Consider the following 24,870-nt stretch of genomic DNA (forward strand, 5'->3'; position numbering starts at 1 on the left):
TCAAAGGACCCATGGCATATGATTGAGAACTGTAAATTTTCTTTACCATGGAGAAATGAAACTGCAGAACAGTGGTCCCACAGATGAGCTGAAGTCATGTGGATTGTCTAGTAATAATAAATTTATCAGAGGAACTCTTTGTCCCCCACTGGTGGTTCATTTACCGAATGCCCATTCTCATTTATTTATATATTTTTGACAAGAAACATCTACTACACAGTAGGCCAGTGAAAGCAGTCCCTGTAAGGATATCATTATTAGGAATAAACACAAATAGTCTGTTGTAATTCGATAAAGCACCTGTTCTTCAGTTGGTTTTGCACAATTCCATTTGTCTGCACGAAAGGCCTTCTGTATGCTGGATAAAGGTCAGAAGTGACACAAAAATGGAAGTCATCTCAATTCTTGTGAAAGCTGATTCTATTTGCCTTTTGCTCTTCACTCTGTCCCTGAAACAATCTGTGTTTATACATTGTAGTCTTCTAAGTGTGTTTTGGGATAAAACACAGCCTGACTGGGGAGATTTAATAGATGGTCTTCCAGAAGACTTCTTCACCAAGAAGAAAGGCCAGGTTTTCCCAAGTGTCTGAATCCCATTTAGGCACCTGACTAGAGTAGTCATATTCAATTAACTCCTCCCACACAGAGCCCTGGAAGCTCTTTGTTGAGAAGGTCTTATAAAAGCTGCCTAGCATGTCTACAAACATAGATGTTAGTTGTTTGAAATTCCAACTCAGAAAGTCTGTGGGAAAATCTGCATAAATTCTAAAGATCATATGAAACTCTAAGTAGCTGACAGAAATGAGAAATAAGTTGAAATTTAATCTGTTTCAATTAATTAAATATTCAGATTTGATATTTTTACTATTTGCACTTTTGACTCCCCAGTGGGTCTAGTATTATATTAGACTTCCCAATAAGTCTTCTAATTATAATATCTAGAAGGTCAACATCTTATTAGAACTAAAAATTAAAGCTTTGGAATAAAACTGAACACTATCATCTGTGAAGCAGCCATGCCTGTATTAGCAAAAGCCAGATTCCTGTGCCCATTATTCAGGCTGATTAAATAAATTTCTTCATGAGAAGCTTCCTTGAAGTCAGTGGACTGTGCAGTAAGTCTCTGTTTGCCGTTATTGAAGGCACCAGGCTCTAACCTCAAATAAGGAAAGAGATTTTGATTTTGCCAAACCTTTGGACCATATTGCACAAGGTGATGGAGTTCCGGGTATGCTGACAGAGGAGAAACCTGCACAGCAGTGAAAACATGAAGACATCTGAGTTATCTCAGAAAGAAGCAGAATGGTCAGTCCCTTTTGGGAGTTGCTCTTTGGGCCTCACAGCCCATTCAGCCTCCTTCTGCAGGAGGACACCAAAGGAAAGCCACAAACACAATTTCATGGGCTACTTCTCTGGCCATCAAACTCCCCAGCAAGGGGAAGAGAGAGCACCTTATGTCTGTCCTCCGGGGAAAAGGCACTGCAGCCCTATGAGCCCCCATTTCAGGCAACATGGAGCCTTTCCCCCCCACCAAAGCTTGAATCTTCTGGTGGAACCATGAAACCCGGGATAAAGTTTCCAAGGAACCTGCTCAGACCGAGGGTTATCTTTGATCACACCATCCAGAGAGATTTTACTGGGTTGCTGCAGCGAGTATATTTCTGGTTGACATTTTCAGGAGAGCCCCAAGAGATCTGATGAAGCATATCAGAAAACACAAGAGCCCATCCTGTACATGTCAGAGAGGGATCTGGATCTAGCCTGGATTAAAAAGCATCTCCAGTACACTGACTCTGGTAGCATAACTGACAGCAGGATTTGGCCCATTGTTTCCTGGGAAAATTAATGAGCTGTAAGAAAAATATCTGACCATCATTTGACTTATCAAAGCCATTGTGACTCCTTCCCTAAATAACATTAAGATGAATCACCTATTATTTGAGAATTGAGAGTCACGGTAGTGACTGTAGCCAAGTTAGGAAAATAGCACTGCCATTACTAGCTTTGCAGGATTGAACTTGACTTGGAATCTGGGGTTTTGCCCTGACAATACCACAACGTTTGAAATCTTATTTACTTTGTGGGGTTTCTTTTGTACTAACCTACTCACTCTAACATCACATGAAACCTTTAATAGGTGTCCTACATACACGGAATTTATCGTCAGCTGCTTGAATCCTGATCTCATGTTCAGTGGTGCAAATAAGAATGAGGGTGCTGCAACCAGTGCAGAAATGTCTGGTTGTGTTTTGCAAAATGCAGTCATTGAATTTTGCAGTAACAAAATCGGACCTGCATTGTAGATTATTTGCATTACTTTGAGGTTGCATTTTTTTATCTTTATTGCTTTCACACATTTTTTAAAGTGGCTTTTCTATGTTCTTTACTCGTTCACTGCTTCAGTTGCACAAGTGGAAAAATATGGGAACCCTCTGGTGGCCAAAATAGTATCTGTAAATCCCACTCAGCCTTAAGTAGCTGAGCATGATCTAGTGGCAGGGTCAAACTCGGTTGGAGTTGCATTATTAATATGTTTCATCACCTTTCTCTTCTTCTATGTACCTTTGTACATAGCCTGTATGTCATTGCCTCTTACATGAAATGCCCTGCATTTACCTAGATAATTTAAACAACATGTTTTTTATTGTGGTTGAAGGTCTATTGGTCTTTAATTGCTGATCACATGCTCAGTGATTGGGACATTTCATAACAATCAAGTTGAGAAGAAATGGATTAAAGAGCAATCAGGACTGCCTATCATGGAGCCCTCTGTGCAGGTCAGTCCAGATGTGAGAATGCTGTAAGCTAACAGAATCATAGAATCACAGAATGGTTTGGGTTGGGAGACATCTTAAAGCTCATCTCTTTCCAGCACCCTGCCATGGGCATGGACACCTCCCACTATCCCAGGTTGCTCCAAACCCCATCCAACCTGGCCATCAGCACTTCCAGGTACTGGGCACCCACAGCTTCTTTGGGCAGCCTGTTCCTGTGCCTCACCACCCTCCCAGGAAAGAATTTATTCCCAATATCTAATCCAAACCTACTAGCTTTCAGTTTAAAACCTTTATCCTCAAGAACAGTTGAAATTTTTCATCATCCCTCTCCCCTGTTAGAGAAGTTTAAACCACAAAAAATGTGAGCCCTCAAGTGGTTGGAAAAATCCAGATAAATCCAGGGGTAGTGATCAAGGGTTATGTTTTGGGGCAACTGAGAAGCAATTGGCATAACCTGTGTGCCCACTGTGGAGAGGCTTCTTTTCTACCCTTCTGTCACCAGCAAGGGCATCAGACCTCCAGCAACTTCTACTGCAGTGGCATTTGGACTTTGTTTTGTCTTGTCAGCTTCATTATGCCTCCTAATAAAAGAGTAGATTCCTCTCAATTTGCTTTCAAAGTGCAAGGTAAGCCCACAGGACTCTTTCATTCTTCTGACAGTCTTCCCTGGAAGCTGCAGAAATATTTAAATTCTGCCAGAGATCTATGGACCACGGTGTGCTAGTTCCCTCCAGTTTGTCAAATGGATGAAGGTCTGGTATGAATCACCACTTTTCCATTTTGTGCCATTGTGCAATCAATACACACTCATATAAATGAGGATGCAGTGGCCAAGGCTCCAGAGGGAGTTGGGCCCCACAGACTGCTGCATCAGAAAGTGGTTGCATCAGATTCCTGCTCTTTTTTTTGCTGATGCTAACGTAAATTTTATTGCTACATTGGCAAATTTGGCCCACTGAAGGTCTTGTGACAATTTTGACAATCAGTATTTCTTGACCAACTTTCACTTACATTTTTATTCATTTTTTATAGGGAAATAAAATATTTTGATTTTCATATATTGATTTAATTACTTCTTGAGAAAGACTTCATTTGGACCATTATGTACCAATTTATGGTCATAAAATCCATCAAGGAATACGTATATATGCTGCTCACTTAGATGCTGTGCTCTTCAGGATAAGGATCATACAACTTTGCCTTGCAATGCTCTGCAACACCCACTCTGACACAGAAAATTTGCAATGCCAGATTCCAAATATATTGTGGTTTCTTACTTAGCATCAGCTACTGGGTATCAGTGAAGCAGTAAAGGATTGCTCTTCATCTGCTCTCCTTTGCCATCTGAAATTTAAGTAATCTAAATCCAAGCAAGTTAATCTTCAAATTCATTTTAGTCAATGGAGGAACCAAGTAAGTAGTAACCAGCTAAGGGTAATTAACCACACATTGTGCTGGACATCTAAAACATGTCAGGCATCCCCAAGGAGTGAGCCCAGGCACTGGACTGCTGATAATCCACATATAAATTGTTGGCCAATTCCCTGAAAGGGTTTGTGTACCAGCACTCCCTTAGACATTGCTTGGGCATCTTGCCGGGGAAAAATGACCCATAAGGCTCATCACCATGAATATTTCACTATTGCCGTGCAGTATACCTACAACCTCTCTTTTATACCATGAAGGCATCTGTCTGACAGGGTGCAGCACAACCCTCATATAATTTCAGACACTTGCAACTGAAAAATATGACATCCCAGGGTCAGAAAACAAGCCCAAAGGAGACCTAGAGTCAATTGTGTGGGTGAAGTTAGTCCTTGATGCTTAGTTTTGAAGTCAATCTCCTTTATACTCAATAATCCCTCTTCACTTTTTATAAAATTTTATGTAGGTAAACATATTTTCATTTTGAGTATTTCTGTCATGTCAATTATATGGTCATTTTTTATTATTGTATTTTATTTAGAAAAATACAAAGAGAGGTGGGTTAAGCCCAGGAGCAGCAAGCAGGCATAAAGGGACTACTACATCAAGGGAAGCAATACTAACTGTTCTGTGGATGTAGCAGTGCTGCTGTATCACAGAGACAAAGCTCTTCAAAGGGAACCAGGGAAGCTACAGAGACCCAGCTCACTCAGCCAGTTCAGCCTCTATAGCAGCCAAGGGCAGGAAGAAAAGCAGCCATGTATTGAGTGTTTCATTAATGTGCTGCTCCTGCAGCACAGGGAGAAATGCTTTGTGAACATAACAGAACATATCTTGCTACTGTCTACCAGTGATGCTTTGTTCTGAAAATTGCAAAAAATGAGTCACCTCCTTGCACTCCTGGACACACAAAGAAACAAGGCTGTGAGAGGCCACAGTGTAGAATTTGCATTTCACGTCCTAGGCACCTAGGACAGGATGTATTGCTGGTTTGCATCCTAGAGTGGCCAGACAGCATGGACAGCTGGAAAAAAAATAACTATTTCCACACAGAGTGAGAGAACCTGCAGCCTGCACTCTTTGGGACAGAGCCTACATGCAACTCTGCAGTGCCATTTCTGCAGGTTCTTCTAAGAAAGGAATTGCATTTAAAGTCCATCTTGAAGCAAGCAGAGGGGAAACAGTTTCTCATTTCTTAGCAGCCAGTAGTAAATTGATGGTGTTTGGGTTTCATGGCTTGGGGAGGAGTAGATGAAGGCAGAGCCTGGTGATGTGGATTGTGTTCAGACCACCTACAAGAGGCCTCACTCAGTTGCCATGACTGTTATGTCAATTCAGTTCAGTAAAGAAGGGAGACACCAGACTCCTAAAATCCAGGTCAGCTGGATCTTAGCTCCCTGTGCAGATGCTGGATGGGAGCAGTCACTGTGCCTAAGTTAGGCACTTGCAGTAGGAGGGTACAATGAAGCCCCGTGTGCTTCTGCCTCATCTGCAGAACTGGATTGCTTTTTACTCAAGGAGGCTCTGTAATGCTGCCAGGAACTGATTAACATCTGAATCACGTTGTCCTCTGCCTGTGTGGCAGATATAAATAGGTTGCAGTAGAGGTGGGCTGTGTCCATGAGCATTTCTCTCCTCAGGAGATGGTCTTATCTACAAACACACAAAGTAGAGAAGCCTCAGCCTTCTTGAGCAAACTTCCAAGATATTCCCCTAGTGATGAGGAGTTATCCTGCTGATCCTGTGCTTTGGAATCACCCCCTGACCCCTTGTCTCAGAGGCTTTACTGCTGGCAGGCACAAAGCCACAGGCCTCTCCACCCATTCGACCCACACGGGGCTGGACAGCTGAGGAACCAGCAAAGCTGCACCAGCTCAAATTTGCTTTCAGTTTATTGCCTATGTAGTGTCACTATAAAGGTCTGAGCTAATCTTAACTGCATAATGGACTGGTAGAAAGTATTCTATTTGTTATGCAAATAAATATTTACTTCAAATGTGGTTTCCCAAAGTATGGTCACCTTGCACGCATCTGCTTCCAAAAATGCATCTGCTTTACAACAAGGTAGTAATTATCCTTTCCTCAAGGGGGTTCAGTTTGAACCTACTATGTGTACTAGACTGCTGGCAAAGTTTTTAATTTTGGTTTATGATGTTTGTAGTTTTTGGAGGCACAGGATCAAACGCTTGAAATGCAATATTCATCTGATACTAGATACCAACCCCAAATACAGGTAGGGTTTGCTTGGTGGGCTTTTTTCTCCTTCAAGAACAGTTCTTTTCTCCTGCACATTTTTTTATCCCTTAAAACATCAGTCAGATGAGTGGATAGATGCAGAAAGTGAGTAACTTCATTTTACTGGTAAAATACCTAAGTGGAGTAACACAATAGCATTATCATCCTTCTTTTTTACTGGTTCTTCTTTTAATCTGCATGTCATAATAGTGTCATTAAAGGGTGACTTCATCTTTTTACCAGGCTATTTCTGCAGTACTTAATGTCTGTTTGATCTTTCATTCAGATATCTATTACCATATGTATCTATTATAAGTTGAAAAGGTTTTTAGTCTGACATAACATCGGAGAGGAAGAAATGTCAGCTTCATTAAACCTCACAGTTCTAAGACAGGATGTAAATCACTTATTCAGCACATTTTTTAAGAAACATACTGAAAAAATCTTATGAAAATATGTAGTTTTTATTTATTTATCTCTCCTTCTCTCTTTAATCCACCTCTTAATGCACTTTGCTCTGCTTTCTCCAGAAAGGGAGCAGTGAGTAAAACAGTGTCTTGAATGTAGAAATAAGGCAATTCCTCAGCCCAGTTTCTGTTGGACTGAGCAGTCAGTGAACTCAATGCTGGGAATAAGAGGGAGCAGGAGGCTTGAGGGTGACATTGTTCTTTAGCTCCTCACACACAGAGGCCCTGTGGGTGATTAGAAGGGTGCACCTGTAGCTATCCACTACAAGGCATCACCTTTCTGCCATGACAAAATTCTGGGGGGCTAAAGCAGCAGAATACTGTGTCAAGTCCTAGGGCCATCAAAGTCAGTAAGGAGACTCCATTTTTTTTTCCATCTTGATCCATAACATGGGGTTGACAGGTAATCTGGTGAATTGGTGCCTGATTCAGCAAAGAGCATAAGCACTTTCATAATTTACAGTGCAAAATCCACCCCAGCAAAGCAGACAGAACGACCATAGGGTGATGTCTGTGCTTACCTGGCTTGCTGAACTAGGACTGCAAGGACACAGAGACAGTGATGGCTTTCCTCCCAGGGTTTGTGGCTTTTCATCTACCTGACAATCCTCAGCAGTGGCACCAAAGCTGACAGTCTGGGCACCAAAAGGCACAAAACTGAAGTCCTTTTGAAACAGAGAAGTGCAGAATGCATACACAAAGGCAGGTGAAGGAGAGGAGCTCAGGGAGCTGAAACTCAAGGGTATTAGCACACACTGGCTACTAACTCTGTTGAAAATTAATAGCTGATGCCTCCACTTTAGGTTTTACTTCTCTGAGGGGTCTGGCAGGTGAGTTTAGGGGTGCAGAGGCTGTGCTTTAGATATGAATCGCCTCCACTTTAGGTTTTACTTCTCTGAGGGGTCTAGCAGGTGAGTTTAGGGGTGCAGAGGCTGTGCTTTAGATATGAATTGCCACACAGGCATTATGTAGACTAGAACAAGGACTGGTTTGTAGATGCCCTGCTGTAATTCTCTGTATAGCTCTAACTCTGCTCTTTTGTTCCGATTTCGGTGACAAGTGCAGCAGTATCCTGGCTGTCTTGACTGAAAGAGTGATCCTGTGTGTTTTAGCTGGATCTTCTTTGCTACAATCCATAACAGATGCCATTGGTGTTTTTGTTACTGTCGCTACTTGATGGCTTTCTCCAACCGCACTTCACATTCCTGAAGCGGAAAGATCTGTTCTCTTAGCCACCAAGAAACACTACACTCTTATTTTGGAGTCTCCCTGCATTCCAAGATAGCACAGGCAACAGGGGACACGCAAGGGTCAACAGCTCTTCATCCAGCAGCACAACCTCATTCACTGCAGCAAAGAGGTTTTCAGAGTTTGGGAATGCCCTGAAGAGTTTTACCTTCTGTGTCCCAAAATGGATGTCATTTGCTCTTTGTTCCCAGGCAACCCAGGGAGACACAGACAGCTGTTGTCAAATATTCTACACCCAAATTGTCCCTTCTTGGCACTGAAAAATCGCACTGAGCTCACTGGGGGTCTTGAATTCATACTGGGAATCGTTGGGTTTTTGACTGGTAATGGCATCTTTGTGTCACTGCTAGACTAATGAAAAGCTGACAGCAGGCCTAAAATGTGGTGTGCAATGGCATTTGCAAAAAAATTGTTCCCAAAACACCTTACCCCTGTAGCAACTGGGAAAATGAAGGTGAGAACTTTTAGCAATACACACCTTCAGCTGTGTGAAATTCTGCCCTGGATTTTGTTTCTGTCAACCTGATGAATGAGATTCACAGTTGTAAATTAGGTCTGTACTGGGCTATGGATAATACAAGCAATGCTGGGATCAAGGTGGAAAAGGAGAGATCAAGGTGTTTTGGCAAGATATTTTGAACTCCTGCAACATTTTTATATTGTTACATCTGAGATGTGAAGTGTGAATAGCTGACATACCCTTGGTCGGAGGAGCTGTCACCAGCTTTCAGGCTTTTTTTTTCACAAATATCAAACTTTTACAAGTAGCCTGTGCAGCTCCTTTTCAGTCACAGCATATAAACCCTGGTCATATCAGATGGAATGACCATGACACAGTGACATTTCTATTTACCCATTTCCATTACTAGAAATCAAAGATCACATTTCCAAGTTATCTGTGACAATATTGTGTTATTGCTTCCCTGCAGAGAAATGAGACAGATAATTTTTCTATTCCTTTCCAGACCTGACACGGTAATTTTTTTTTGCACCAACAACTTTTTCATTTCCTGTTAATTTTTAGTCTAAGAGAAATAGTTTACTCCAGGGGAAGCAGTCTGAGAAAGCTGACATTATTGTACATACCTAACAGTTTGTTAACTAAGACTGGAAACACGTGATATAGTATTGATATTTTTCAATTTTTGAGAGTTTCTGTCAAGTATTATTTTTAAACACAGTTTAAAAATATTATCTTTTTATTTTTAAGTTTAGAACAGCAGCTCTCAGTCTGTGATAAGCAAATCTGGAAATCTGGTTTAGCACACAGAATCTCACCATATATACCTGTGCCTGTCCCCACAGCAATGCCAGCAGGTCCTCACAATACTGATGCAGCATGTAGCAGTAGGAGATTTTCTACTTCTGTAGATGCACAACCTCTTTGGGCAGCATAATCTACAGTGATAAAATTGCTCTCCTGTCAGTGTCCACATGGAAGACTTTTTTCAGCCTAATTTTGGCTGCTGCTGCCGTGAATTTTTCATACTGCAGCCAATATAGCTGTTCTGGAAGAACACTGTGAGCCAGACCCAGCCTGCATAAATCAAAGCATGCCGAGCCCACGTTAGCTGAGCATCTGGAGGGGGAGGCAGAAGATGCCTTTGGGAGTTACTCTGTCTCTTTGCAAGGTAGCCAGGAGACTGAAAGTGAAACTTCTTCATAGGAGCTGCACTCTCACCATGTTTTTACTCTTAGTTGGCAGAGTGTGGGGCTGGCAGAGGGTCCAGGCTGGACCCATGGTGGGAAGAAGACTGACAGACAGAGGTAGTGACTCCCCACAAGGGAAAAATCAAATCAAATCAAACAATGGTTCTGGTTGGAAGGGACTTTAAATATCTCCTTCTACCCCTCCTGCCTGCAGAGACACCTCCCACTAGACCAGGTTGCTCAAAGTCCCTTCTAACCTGGCCTTGAACACTTCCAGGAATGGGACAGCCACAACTTCTCTGGGCAACCTGTGCCAGTGCCTCACCACTCTCTGAGTAAAAAATTTCTTTCTAATACCTAAGTTAAATCTACTTTCATTTAGTTAAAAGCCATTTCCCCTTGTCCTACCAGTCCATGCTCTTATAAAAAGTCGCTCTATAGCTCACTTGTAGCCCCTTCTAGGTACTAGAAGGTGCTTTAAGGTGTCTCTGGAGTATTCTCTTCTCCAGGATGAACAAATGCATCTCTCTAATCCACAAGAGAGGAGTCTCCATAGGAGAGTTTCTCCAGCCCTCTTCATGGCTGCCTCTGGACTCCCTCCAACAGGTCCATGTTTTTCTTATTTTGAGGTCTCCAGATCCAAGGTGGATCCCATCCAAGTGTAGCAGAGGAGCAGAATCCCCTCCCTCAACCTGCTGGTCACACTGCCCAGGATGTGGTTGGGTTTTTTTCTGGGCTGTGGGTTGGCTTTGCTGGGTCATGTTGAGCTGCCTGCCCATGAACACCCCCAGGTACTTCTTCCCAGGGCTGCTGTCAATCCATTCTCTGCTCAGACAGTGTTTGTGCTTGGGGTTGCCCTGACCTGGGTGCCCTTGGCCTTGTTAAACTTCATGGCTGAGGGTGTGCTCAATCCCACAGCCCATGTCACCAGCACGGCAACATGTGAGAACACAGGACAGGAACCTGAGAACGCCCTTATCCATGTACACATCTAAAAAGAATTGCCATTTTTGTCGGGTTTTCCTAAAATACAGTATGCATGAACCACATGTGTTGGCACCACTGTGGGAAAAACAGGGAGTCCCAACTTCCAAGTGAGTGGCCCAATGAAGCCCTTTGGTCCAGGGTCAATTCCTAACCTTTGTCTCATTAAAATATCATTCAAGTGCTAAAAACGTTCTTCCCACTGGTTATATCATTATGAATGTTTACCCTGCCAGTACCTGGAAAAAATTGCTCTCTGAGGTAGAGCCAAATACCATTACTAGATCTCCAAAAGATTTGACAGTGAAATTAATTAGTTAATCTTTGTAAAGTGCTTTGAAGATGAAGAGCTCACTATGACTTTTAGGTAATGTTATTATAGGTTAGTGAGTCATTTTGTGAATTTAAGGCAGAGGGGTCTCTTTTATAGTGTCTTATATCATGACCTTCACCGTATCTGTGGGGCTGACCAGTCTTGTCCTGTTGTCTCCTGCAGTCTTCCCTCTGTCTTAATCTTGTGCTGCCTCTAATCATGTAGGGCAAGCTCCATGGTCAGGGACTGGGCTTTTTGAGAGGAAATTTCCCCTGGGTATTGAGAATATTCTTCTAAAAATTGGTTTCAGCAAGTTTCACTCCTTACCACTGCTTCCCCCTTTTTTGGGAGGTTTGCCACCTGAGCCTGTTCTGGCAGCTGGCTACTTCTCCTCTGCCTTAAGAGACTCAGACCCCAACATCCCCATTCTCCCACAAAAGGGCAGCCCAATCCAATCTGGCTCGCTGCCCTGGGCCCCACCTGGATGCTCTCTAATCTGCCTGTGGAGCTCCTGGTTGGTATTAGGTCAGGGACTTTCCTCCTGCTCGGTGTTTGTGCAGAACGCAGCACCCTGGTTCCCCACCAGCCTCTCAGATACTGCTGTAATGCAGGTAATAAATAATAACAACCTTTAAACCTCCAGTGCAAATTACAGCCTCATGCAACACCTACGTAATTTGGTATAATATTAGCACGGTAGCTACCTTGGGAGAACTATTCAGATAAGAGAATACACAATATTAACCCTTCCATTTGAAAGCAAATGGAATTGTTTAAAAGCCTGCAGCTCCTTTTCTGCCATCATGTGTTTTAAAGAAGAGTAGGAGCACCAATTGAAGTGACCGTGACATAAATAACCAAATACAAAAGGAATCAAACAAAAAATAGTAAAGTATAATAATGATGTGATTTCTCCTGTATAACACACAAAAATTCTTCTTATGTCTGAATCCCCCTTGCATCTAGCCCTCCGTGATTACATTAGAGGAGATGAGCCCTCTCCCAGTGTTTATAGTCTGAGGTTCCAATCTTGCAAACATTTACATGCATGTTTAACTTTATGCACACAATTAGTGCAATTGAAGTCATGCCACTTGCAAGACAAGATGCAACAAGTGAGTGTATCAAACGCTAGGTGGGAAGAGGGCGGCAGACAGATGAAGGGTAGTAATGATAAGATCATGTGGTTACCTGGGCTAACTCTGCACGCTCAATGACTCCAAATGCCTTTTTTATTTTTGAATCATCACTTTAAAAGTTTTCCCTGTCACTCTATAACTGCTTGTTGTGACTCAGAAAATGCTGGGCTTACTCATGTTCGTGTAGTATGTAATTAGTGGACTTTTTCATTTTCACTTCATAGAAATGATATCTCTTCACCACTAACTAATCCTACCTTAAAAAGAAGAAAAAAATTACCCCAAGCCTTTCTCATTTACTCTTCTGCTTTCCTTCAATCTGTTTGTGTATTAACCTCCCCCTCTAGATACCTTCTCCAAATGAGCATCTTCTAGTTTCCTGAGGCTTTTCTTATCTTCATTGCAGCTGTCCAAGAGTCAAGATCTGAGAAACAGGAAGGCGGACCAAATATAGCATTCCATGCAGGGTCCTGGGGTTGTGAACCACACAAAGGCTGCTCTATCCCTCCTGGCTCTTACCAACCGACACAACATAGGGAAGCAGACCATGAAATCTGGCAGTGCCAAAATTAATGGAACAGCTGGGCCAGCCAGGAAGGGCAAGGTAGGTTTGTGCAAAGACCACCTTGTTCTCACTCTTCCTTGCTCTTTGGGGAGATAGGAAAGGCCTTTTGGCAGCTAAATCTCTCCTTGAAAGGTCTTCCCAAAATGCTGCTTCCCCACAGACTGCCATGGGAAGCTTTGCAAAGTCAGATTTAGAAAAGTCACCCAATGCATCTCTCCACACACTGCTGATACTCGAGGCACATCTGTGGAGCAGGGAAGCTGTTCAAAGTTGGATGGACTTGGGAAAACAATTTAGTTTACACGTAACATTGTTATCACATAAATTAGAATAATTATCACATTTGTGTTGTATTTTCATGATATTTGCTTCACTTAAATTGTTGTTATAAAATAATTTTATGAGTTATGTTGCTATACTCTGCGGCGATGTAAGGGAGTTTTCTGAACTCAATGGTGAGGCCATGTGATTTAATTGCCACACTATTTGTTAATTAGTCTGGGTGAAAATGCCAGCACCTGAGTGTGTTTGGAGAGTGGGCGGTGATAATGTAGCTTTCTGTGAAGTAGTTCCAAATGCCAGAGAGCTTGAATTTGTGGTTCTGACTTCTTGATGTTCTGTCTTCTTTAGCTCTCCCCGCCAAATAGCTAGCATTCAAAGTTTTCATGGGCAGAACTTGGCTTGTGTATCTCATGCATCTGAGTGGAGGAATGTTGATCTGATTCATCACTGGATCACATCTTGTGTAGTGCAAGTGGGTTTGGATCACTCTTGGACCAGGGAGGTGGCATTTTATGCCATATTGCAAAGATTTGAGGGGCTTCAACAGAGGGGTCAGACCCCTCAGTGTCTAGCTGTCATAACTGTAGAGCAATTTGCTTGATACCAAAGGTAGACTTGAGTCCGCACAGTCTTTGGGTAGATTTTAGTGATCAGATGCTAAAACCTTGCCAACTCTTTATATAGTCTTAGGCCTGCAGGAGGATCTGGTCAAGGTAGAAACACCAGACAGCAAAGACAGTGTTGATCGTGCACAGTTTGTATCACTCACTGAATGGATAAAGGTGTATAATAACACTGGCTTTTTCAGAGACATGTAGCACTGAAGGAAGTTTCTGATGGGGTCCAGGGAGCAGCAGGTCCTTTCCTGGCTATTGATCTGGTTGTAAGTGGCAGCAGACACAAGGCTGTCAGTACTCTCAATGTTAATATGCCCAGGCTTTGAGCTGCAAATTATGTTCTACATTACATGTGTTATTTCTGGGCTAAGAAGTTTAAAGTTCAAACATCAGATGAGTCATGTATTTCAGGGAGCAGTAAGGGTATGCCACACTCTCCAGTTCTCTCTGATGTTACAAAGCAGGCTATGGCAATCTCTGAGCTGGCAGAGTCACTCACAGCTTTTAAACAGCACAGATGAGAAAGTAGCCATGCTTCTGTCATGTTTTGGAAATACAGGATAAAACACTCCCTACATAATACATGTTTTGATGAATCAAGGCTTAAGGAAGACAAACGGATCTAGAAAGGATCTCTTTGCTGCATCATAACAGACAAAGCAACAGCCTGGCAGGAGAATGACCTGAGGGAAAGGAAGTCAAAGCCTGGTGGTGGACTGATGACTCTGTCAGTGCAGTCCAAGGCTTTGGGAAAGATTGACTGGCTCAGGGCAGGATGAGGAAAAAGTCTTACTTGTGAGTGGCCCTGTCTGCCCAAGATCTGTTACACACAGATATTAATCACACTGGGAATGTCTGTGTACACATGCTGTGTTACCTGACCCTGGTTTCGTTCTCCTGAGTTACTATTTTCAGCCCAACAACCCACCATAAAGGTGTATCAAAAAGGAAAGGCTGAAAAATATCTGTCAAACACACTCATTACATCAATTCTCTTATATCCACAGGAATGGTCTTCCTTTTAGCAGGTGGGTAAACCCTTTGTCTACATCATCATCATCTTCAGCTATGCTGGCCATAGATGGCAACAGTAAAGATGACATAAAAAGAAGTCACTCTCTTGCACCAGCAGGTGGGAAAACTCTGAGTTCTACACCACCCTAAAGGTAATTATTTCACTGGCATTTCAGAGCAGAGTCTGCCTATATGAGAGGGAAACTGCAAGTCACCTGTGCTTAATATTTAAGTTCACATTAATTTATACACAGTGTGCTAAACCGTGTCCTCATTTATATGCACACTGCCACACAGTGATTATGCAAGAGAAACTGAATGGAGAATTCGATCTAGTGTGATTTCAAAAATAGCACCGTGAAGTTAAACTGGTATAAACACAGAGGGGATAAATCCACAGAAGAACATGATGTATGGTATGAAACAGCCCGTTTTGGTGGTGGTGCTGTCAATGAAAACTCAACACCTGGATGGGTCCCAGCCCAAACAGCAAACTCTCCCAAGCATGCTCCTGTCTATCACATGTATGCAAAGCCACCAGCATCAAGAAAAGGCAGGATGCTCCTGGGCATCTAGAACCCTTGTAGGATAGCAAAGCTCTGGCCGAGGAGCAGAAAAGGGGGGAGAGAATAAGCTGTTATCACCCTGCAGATAAGATAATTGTGGCTCAAATTTACAAGTGTAGAGTAAAAATTCACTACATGTATTAAAGTAAAACTATTTTATTTCAGGAAAGCTGGCAGAGTGATTCAAAAGCTTCCTGTGGCTTAGCTGCTATGACACAGTAGAAATAACCTTTCTTCTGTCTGGATCTTAGGAAGTATTGTGTTTCATCCTTGCTGAGTGACCTGCATTTCACAGGTCAGATGTAAAACTTATCCAAGACTCAGTTCTCAGCATGTTGAGGGTTCATTAGAAATAATGGCTGGTGCAGGATGTACCTGGCACCTGGTACTCATTTGCCCTTCCTTGTTCACAGAGCTGTCCAGTTCCCCATGTGCCTAACTGCTGGCCAAGAGGACATCCAGATCCAACACCTGCAGAAAGAGGAGCTCTTCCCTTCCCTTTGAATCAGCCAAAGTGGTGCAGAGAATGAGCCAGCCAGACCTCCTGCTCCACATGGGACACAGCCTGCCAGCAGTATTCTGGGGAAGGAAAAGGTTCTGTTCATGACTGTGGCCCTTGCTTTGACTTGTGTCTATTGATGGCAGCAAGGGCAGCCACTGCTGGGGCTGGCAGTGTCTAGAACAGCTCAGTGCATTCAATTAATAGGTGACTCAGAAAAATCAGCATCAACCTCAGCATTAAATATTTCTGTTTGCGTAGTGTTTCCATCACAGCCTCCTGTAAAACTAAGTCACTGAACTACCACCCTGGCTTGGCCACAAGAGTTGGAGTCTCATCAGAACAAGTGATGGTGCTTCAGAGAGTATATCTTTCAGGAGCTGTGCTCAAATTTCTGCAGCGCTGTATTACATGGTTTCCAAATTGAAAATACTCTGGTGGTGGAATAATACTTCTTCTTTTCTAATATTTTGTTATTCCAGGTGCTTAATTAAATTTTATGGGGACATAATAATATGGTATCTTTTGCACTGTTATTATGTGTGAGCTTTGTAAAATTTTAAAAAAAGTTCACTGAAAGGACCTCAAGACATTTAAATATCAGGCAATATGGATGAGACTCATCACATCTAATACCAGCTACCAAAATGGCACATATCTCACCTAAGTGAGCTGCCTCACATCCTAAAGGGGATCTCAGCCCTGGCAGAGGGCAAAGCATCCTCCCTGCAAAAGGCACTCTTTGTCATTTCATGGAGGTTTTTGACTCTTTCCACTGTCCCCAGGTGCATCTGAGATCCATGGATTACATGAGACACATCAATTTTAGAGACCTAATTTATGGAACATTGATCCAACACTAGGGTGAGATGTGGTACTGGAGTTATCGGCACATGTAACTAGTAGATAAAGCTGCCTGCATGCATATTATAGGCACTTTTAAAGTTTAAATTTAAAGGTTTAGGAGTCAGTGACTTTTATTCCTCTCCTTGACCTTGATGCAGCTGAAGCCAATAGAAGAGCCACTTGGTGTTAAAAACAAAATCTCCCAGTCAAGGCAATTTTTTGGATACTGAAGGTTTTGCGTAAGATCACTGTGGGAGCTTCAGGCAGGTAAACAAGTCACAAGGCAGCTTAGGTGTGTAAAATTACTATGGATCTCTTGAATTAGGTCCAACTCATCTCCTTTTTATATCAACATAGGGCCCCACAGGCCCAAGGCTGTGCTTATGCTTTTCCAGCATAAGTGTTTTTCTGTATGCAAAAGCTCCATCTGACCAGAACGTTATGGATATAATTTCTAAAGCTTTTTGAGATCCCTGGGTTTAACGCAGTGCATAAATGCAAATGCTACTATTGAAGCTGCTGCACTACTAAAAGTAGAACTTCAGTGACACAGAAATAGAGGTTTGATAATTATTTGATATGATGGATCAGTTAACGATTCTCCTGTGAGCAGCCAACAGCCTAAATTTGCTACAGCCCAGTCTTTACATCTGGGGCTCGCTCTCCTCCTCACCTTTCCTGGAATGCCAGCTATGATGAGCAAGCTATTTTCAGTTTCTTATTAGGAAACTGCCTTTGGACCAGTTCCTACACTACTTAGCATTTTGCCTGAGTAGCAAATTCAGGATCTGGCCCTAGGAAACCTGTTCTCTTGGCACATTCTCGTGGCCAATTCTTTGTCAGTGTAGTTACCTCTAATATCTGCCATGTGCTGTCTGCAGTGGCCTGTGCAGGCACCTCTGGGAAGATGGAGTTGTTGTGACACTTGTTTCACAAAAGAGCCTCTCCAGTTCTTCACTTTGAAGGTCCACTAAAAGGTGTGTCTAGGATGACACATCTGCTCTGGTATTTTTTTGGTTCTTTCTCATATTAAAAACTACAGTGATAAGTTCTTGTCGCTGTGCCAGGACGTCACTCGATACGTGTAGAGGAGAAACAGTTTAAAGCTACTTGACTAACAGCTTCCTCTGTCAAATATGACATTAGAGTTATGATTGTCTCTTTTTTATCTCTTCACTTTGATGACAGGCTTATCTGAGGTAGTGAGACAAAGAGCTGAGTTGATTCAGCCTACAATGCTGTGCAGGTGAGAGTTTTGAGATCAAGTACAGCTGTTCGAAGGGCAAGTCCTAGTGCTGAATGACAGCTGCTTTCATCAGAAGCATAGCTTGTTTTTTCTTTCTTTCTTTTTTTTCCTTTTCTTTTTTTCTTTTTTTTTTTCTTTTTTTTCTTTTTTTTTTTGACAATGCCAAGAAATTCAACTAAAGCTTAAGGAATGTACAAGCTTAAATATCAAAATGTGACTGCTTGTGTAATAATGTCAGTCTGAGCTACTGGCTTCTTTTGATATTCTCAGATCAGATCAGATGCTCTTAGAAAATCAAATGTGTTGTTGCTGATTCTGGTCAGGACTAAATCTGTTTACCAAACCTCTGTGTGTGGATCTGAGAGTACAGGGTATCACACCTAGTGCAATACTGAATGGAATATTAACTTTCCTGATTTGTTGCTAGGAAAGGGCTGCAGCTTGCTCAGTTCTCTGCTTTTCAATCAGCATTTCCATGATCATACCTTTTGCTGCTTTTTCCAGAGCAAAGGGATATTCCATCCCTTCTCCTTCCCTTCCCCTGCCACCAGACCTCTCAAAACCAATTCTCAGTGGTTTGGTAAGTTCATTAGCCTATTCTCCAAAAGCCCTTGGATAGGGAACGTTATTGGGACTTTTGATGTGTGGCTATTTTGAATTTCCCAGAACACTCCCATATGCAGATGTAGCATGAGACTTTGCAAAAAAAGCTCTCAGCCTTTATTGCATGAACAAAATCTCCCATGTAAGCAAGCAAAGAGGTATGTGCTTATCCAAGTATTTATCTATGCCTGCAGGTATTTGAAGTTTGTGAAGGAGTGCAGGGTTTGTACATGCACTGGTTGGGCTATACATACATGCGATTAAAAGCTGGATATACCTAGGGCTCTCTCTCACTCTGCCTATCCAGGAAGGACTACATTTATTTTTAAACCTCAGGTTTTCTTGTGTTCTGTCCTTGAACAGAACAACCAGATTTTTTTTCTTCCCTGTTCTTCCCTTTCTACTTGTCTGCTATGTCACAAATATTTTATCTTCTAAAACCATCAGACACATGACCACATTCATGCTTTTTACTATTTCCTCTTACTTTTCTTCAAAGACCATTCAAGAAATCTTACTTCCTAGAACTGATAGATCCTGGGCATTGGAAAGTCTTGAGGATAAAGACACTACTGTTTTGTTTATAATGAGCATGTCAGCCAGGTCTCTGTAGAAGCACTTTTCCAGAATGGCTTTTTTACCAGCAGGAGACATTGCTTTTTCTGCCATGAAACTTGTAAGAGCTGAGGAGTTTATCTTAGGTGAAAATAATCATTCATGTCAGCCAGTAAAGACACTGGAAATAAGAAGAGTATTTGTAGCCACTACAATATTCCAGTATATGGTACTTTTGCAGCTATTGATTGATATTCACTGAAACCTAGAGAGAGTAGATTCTATTAATACCAAATCTACCTATTAATCTCTATAAATATTAAAACAGGACTGACAGAGTCATGTGAAGAAACCCAGGAAAGTCAGAGGGCTTGTACATACTATAGCAATGTCTAATATTTATATCAATACCACTGAAAAAGAAGAAACAAAAAAATGCTGGTGATTCTGGTTCCATATATGCATTATAACTTATTATATTGTTCTGTAACAAACTTATGGACTGATAAACTCGAGGAAGACACTGCTAGCTATGAAATTATCTCTGTGTGTTAGGAACTTGTTCTTACCCATATCCTACCACTGAAGTAATGTAAAGGGAAATCCTATACTCCATGGGATCCTGTTCTCACACTGAGGGCCACCAGTGCCATTATGCCATATCTTCCACCCCATGCAAGGCCACAAATTGTAAACAGATATAGGAAAAGAGAATCATGTGTCTCATTTCAAAACCTCTTGGAGCAAGGCTAATTTAATGTTATTTTAAATATTTTAGTGGGAGAAGAGACAGCTTTTACTATCGCAGTAATGCAGGCTTGCACAGGGATTAGGAGTTTAGCATTGCAGAAAACCAACACCATTTCAGGGCCATTGAAATTTGAGGTACTGGGTACCTAGATACTTTTGAAAATCTCAGCATGCCTTAATTTGTCCTTCTTGACACCTAAATATCTTTCAAAAATATAGCCACTTATCTTCCAAAAGAGATTTCAAAATGCTAGATCCTTTCATTATTAGAGTCAGAGTGGTAGCTAATTGTTACTGAAGAGCATTTCACTGTGACCAAACCCAACAACAAGAAACAATAAAAATCTAATAATCCAAGCGATCGACTGTGTATTGAATAATTCTTCTGAGAGCACAGTGCAAATAGCACAGTTCTGGGCATACTAAAGAGAGTGAAAGATTAAAAACCTAAATGAACACAGAAAATGTCTGTCACGTCAGATACATCAACTCTGTCAGTCCAATACATACACTTAATTAAAATGGTTCAACCATCTGTCCAAGAGGGTGCATGGGAAAACTTTAATTGATCGTCTCAGTTTTTTCAAGCAATCAGGAAATAGGGCTAAAACTAGTTCTCCTGGAATGGATTTAAGAATTATAAAGCTGACAGTTGGGGAATTTGCTGCTTTAGCTATTTTAAGCCTCTCTTATTTCTCCCCACAACTTTGACAGAATTGGACAATTCAAAAATATAGATGCATGTGAAGTACCAAGAAGGTGAATGACATCCCTGGGTGACAGCCAGGCCTTGTCCCTGAGGGGTGATGTGCTGTGAAGAAGGGTAGGTGCTTTCCTGCCCTCCCTGGAGGGCACTGCTGAGGAGCAAAGTCAGCTTTCATTTTCCACTGGGGCTCTCCAGTAACTCAGTGAATGGAAACAGCTGAGAGGACATACAGGGTCCCTCACTGCTTTATGCACCTCACCCCCCTCTTGATCAGGTCCTTGCTCCAGAAAAAGATGCAAAGTCAGGGTTGTGTTTGCCTGGGTGTAGCCACCTCACTCAGAGTTGTGCCTAAGGTGGTGGATCCTGGGATCAAATTCAGCTCATTTTTCTTCACCTGCCTAAAAGATATCAAGTCTAAGATGGTCACCTTATGAAATCAGTGAAAGAAAGGCCCCTCTAGAAGATGGCTGAAGCTTTCTGCAGCTGATGCTGCTGGCCTCCAGAAAATCATTAAGTCCCTATAACTCTTTTCTTCACAAGTTGCAATCTGCCACTGAAGACAAGTGACCTCCATTCATGCTCATCTTCACAGCCATTGGCTTTCCCAAACCAGACCCTTCCTGATTGTTTTTACCTAAATTCAGTCTTGGGGTTACAATCTAAGATGGCTAGTTTATCTTTTTTGCAGCATCTGCTGCCCTCTGCCATTTACTAATCTCCAAAGGATGAAGTTCTTCTGTCAGGCGTCCTCACAGAAACATCCTAAAGGACACTTTGACCAGCTTCAAAGGACACATACTCTTCATATGGAAACTTCTGTATGAGACCAAAAAAATCCCAGAAAAACAGTGGATAATCTCTTGCCCCTGAGAGAATGTTTGCCAGGTGGCTCAGGTTCTTCCAGCTGATACTGGGTTGTCATTCACCAGCCTCTGAAATAACAGCCTCCACTGATGAGGTGAAGAAAAGCTCCAGAGGGCAAACACTGAAGCAGGGATAGCTGACACAGGAGCAATCCCTTTTGTAATCATCCCCTTAGGCCCTTCAAAACCAGGATGGCAAGACCTTACCCACAGCCCTCTCACCAGCCTCTGTGCTGTTATCATGGCTGCCTACTCTCTCCAAGACACGCTGACTCCAGCGGTGTTTTATATTCCTTGTTGTGGGAGGAGGTTTATGCCTCCTCATTGCTTCACTAACAGCTAGAGGAGATGGCTGAGCAAGCTGAGCAGTGGTGGGAGCAAAATTAGTACTCCTGCCTGCTCCATAGCCTCAGGAAACAGCAGGGTTGAGGCACACCCTGCTCCAGCAGGGTGGGTGGGAATGGAGCTTCAGAAGACAGTCTCTATCCCTTCAGACCAATAACAATCTTCCAGTCCACTCAGGTGTTTGCAAAGTGGACAGACCCCAGGCACCTCTGGTATCTTTCTGTGAGCTGGACACTGGACAGCTGCTGGTGGACACGTGTGTGTGGGCCTGCTGGTGGGAGGTATGTGTGTGATGGCACTGCCATGGGGCTGAAATACACTCCAGCACTTCCCCAAGCACCCTAGGAATCCACCTCTTTCTCTGGCTGTCTGGTTCAAGACCTCAGGTCCATGAAGGACTTTGAAATGTTTGTTATGTGTGTGCAGGGAGCTCAGTGACTGGCTGATGGGTGTCAAGTGACCAACGACATACTGAAAACAACCAGTGATCAGAGCACTTTCAGAAGCATTACTATCTTATGAGATATAGCAGTGTTTTCTACAACCCTGTCCCAGTCTAGCTACAAAAGTTCTGCAAAAATGTGGGGACACAGGAGTAGGGTGGACAGCTTGTGGGAAGGCTCATGAGCTGGGACATTCTGCTGGGCTTGCTTCCCTGGTACACCAAGTAATGTCCTTTGAGGTTGTTAACCTGCTCTTGATCCCATCTCCAGCCTCCCCCCCCCTTTCTCTCCTCTTTTCCCACCATCCACCTGCTCTCCGTCTCACTCCTGAGCTGATATCTCTGCTGTGAGCATGGACGTCTGTCCCCTGTCCTGTATATCCAAACTGTGGCTAGGACTGCCATAAGCTGACCTTAAAGCCATGCATGTGTGTTTTAGCAGTGCCCAGGCCCTATACCTGACTGCCCCCTCTACACCTTTCTCATCTGGGAGTCCATGAACAAGCCCCACCGTTGTCCTGCTCTGGCTCTCTCTGCTCACGCTGTTCATGGCACCCAAGACCAAGTTGTGCTCTCGCCCAGAGAGCCAGTTTGGGAACAGATTAGATATTTTGTCTACGTTTAAAAACTGGGCAACTTCCACTCCTGAACATCATCGCCTGTGCCTGTTGCACTGTCCCAGAAGCTCCCAGTGACAGTACAGTTCTTCAGAATTGCTTTTCAACTTGGTAGCCTTTTCCCAGTGTGGTCATACTATTTATTTGTGTTCACAGAGGCAATGCCTTATCTTCCAGCCACATGAAACTTGATGTGTTATTATCCAAAACTATTTTTCTCATTTAATTTCAGGAATATAATTGTGTGATTTGTTTGGACTCTCCTGCTTCCATTCACAGTAGCTACTGTTTGCTGAAATTTACACTGTATTATGACATCTCATTTTTCCCATTAAGAACAGATTGTTACCATCCCAGTCTTCTGGTGTACAGATTTAGTAGTTAAGCTCTCTGGGTAAACTGGGGAGAGTTTATAAGAAGACATATCATCCTTAATATTTAAAATACACGTTAAGATGAATGACTAATTGTGTGGGAATAATGTCATCACTATGTTTGCATTATAGCTCTATGATCAAAGACAGACTTCTAAGATATAATCTAAACTCACTTAAATCCTAATGAGAAATTACATGGGAATGTTGGTATTTCACCTATCCACAAGAGGAGCTGAGCTCAATTATCCCGATGTCATGAGGGATTTGTTTGGATAATTGAGACTTCTGACCACTGAGACAATGTTCACTGTAACTAATAGGCATGCAGGGATAAATCCCTATTTTGAGGAAGAGGGAATTGTACACAGCTACAGCTTTGAATAACCAAGTTGTGCTGTAAACCCAGTTTGGATTCCCATGGATCCATGTGGTTAATAAATAAATAACAAGGTTGGCCAGGAACTCCTCTGAAGCATTTGTCAATTGGTTTGTAAACACCATCGAGTCAGTACAGAGATAAATGGCTCCACCTGTTACCCAGCCCTGCAAAATGTATCAGCTTGAGATTAAAATCTCTTTGCCCATCCTTATGATGAAGTTCATAATTATGAAAAAATGTATCATATATTACTCGCAAGTCAAAACAAATACTATTCCTTGCATTAGTGGACCAGCACAATTACACAAGTCTGCCTAATACTTTCTCCTTGAACTAATTAATAGGGTGCAAAAATGTTCTAAATTCTTTGTAAGGGTGAAGCCTTTTTACACTTGCTAAAGACATCTGTGTCTTTCTGGGTCTCTTTGAGCCAATGTAGCTGTTGGGGCCAGCTGGACAAGATTCACTCCATGCTTCCATGGTTTCAGAGTCATCCCAAGACAATAGAAAGTATGGAGATGAGAGCAGAGATATGGGCAAAGAGCTCACTGTGTTTCTATCTGAAGACTATGAAAATAGGCCAAGTAGGTTTGTTTGTCTGTTAATGCAGTCTGCCAGAGCTTTCCCATTTCTTTTTTAGGAGGAGGCTCTTCTTGTAGCACCTAATAGCATCTGACTGTCTGAGAGAATAAAGCAAGTGCTGAAATCTTTTTTAAGAGCACCTTAGGATCACATCTCTCACTGCATGTTAGTAAAAGTTGTGTTCAGAATTCACTTCAATTTCTGAAGACTGTTTCAATTAATGAAGATTTTAACATCTTCAACTAGTGTCAATAAGCCAACAGTGTAGAGAATGAAAAAAAAAAAAAACCAAAAAAAACCCCAAAAAAACCAAAAAACCCAAACCCAAAAGACAGACAATGAAGAGTATCTTGCTGCCACTTTAAATTCATGAAAGTTCTATATCTTGTGTACTGCATGAACTTCTGGTAGCTCCCTGTCTAAGGTAATAAGAAAAGGAATAAGAATTACTGGAGCAATCAAACAGCTTGGATACAGAGGTGGAATAGACAAGGTTCCTTTAATTTGGACAAGAGACGACATATGATAAGAGATCTAAACACACATGAATGCTGTGAAGAAGAGAAAGAGGAAATGATGAGTCACAATTTTTGTAATGGCAGCACATTCAACATTGTAAAATGGTGATTTTTGCACAATAGAAACATGCTAACCTGTTTCTACAAGATATGGTGAAGCATAGAAATGCAGTAGGTTCAAAACGACTAGAAAAATTCCAAATGAGTCAAAGTGGAGAGTGGTGGCTATTAAAACTGATGATCCATGTGCAAATCCGGTT

General features: G+C 42.2%; 1 long non-coding RNA gene across 2 annotated transcripts in view; it reads left to right on the plus strand.

The window, feature by feature from the left end:
* Positions 1-20,142, plus strand: part of LOC140682574 (uncharacterized) — a 32,328-nt gene extending 12,186 nt beyond the window's left edge. Inside the window, exons 2-4 of one of the 2 annotated variants that reach the window (XR_012054422.1) lie at positions 12,645-12,842; positions 14,710-14,868; positions 15,696-20,142. This is a non-coding gene — a long non-coding RNA (uncharacterized lncRNA). The remainder of the gene's footprint in view (positions 1-12,644; positions 12,843-14,709; positions 14,869-15,695) is intronic. The other variant, XR_012054423.1, reaches the window with a different exon arrangement.
* Positions 20,143-24,870: the final 4,728 nt, after the last annotated feature.

Source organism: Taeniopygia guttata, chromosome 2 (genome assembly GCF_048771995.1).
Source record: "Taeniopygia guttata chromosome 2, bTaeGut7.mat, whole genome shotgun sequence".
NCBI classification, from domain to species: domain Eukaryota; kingdom Metazoa; phylum Chordata; class Aves; order Passeriformes; family Estrildidae; genus Taeniopygia; species Taeniopygia guttata.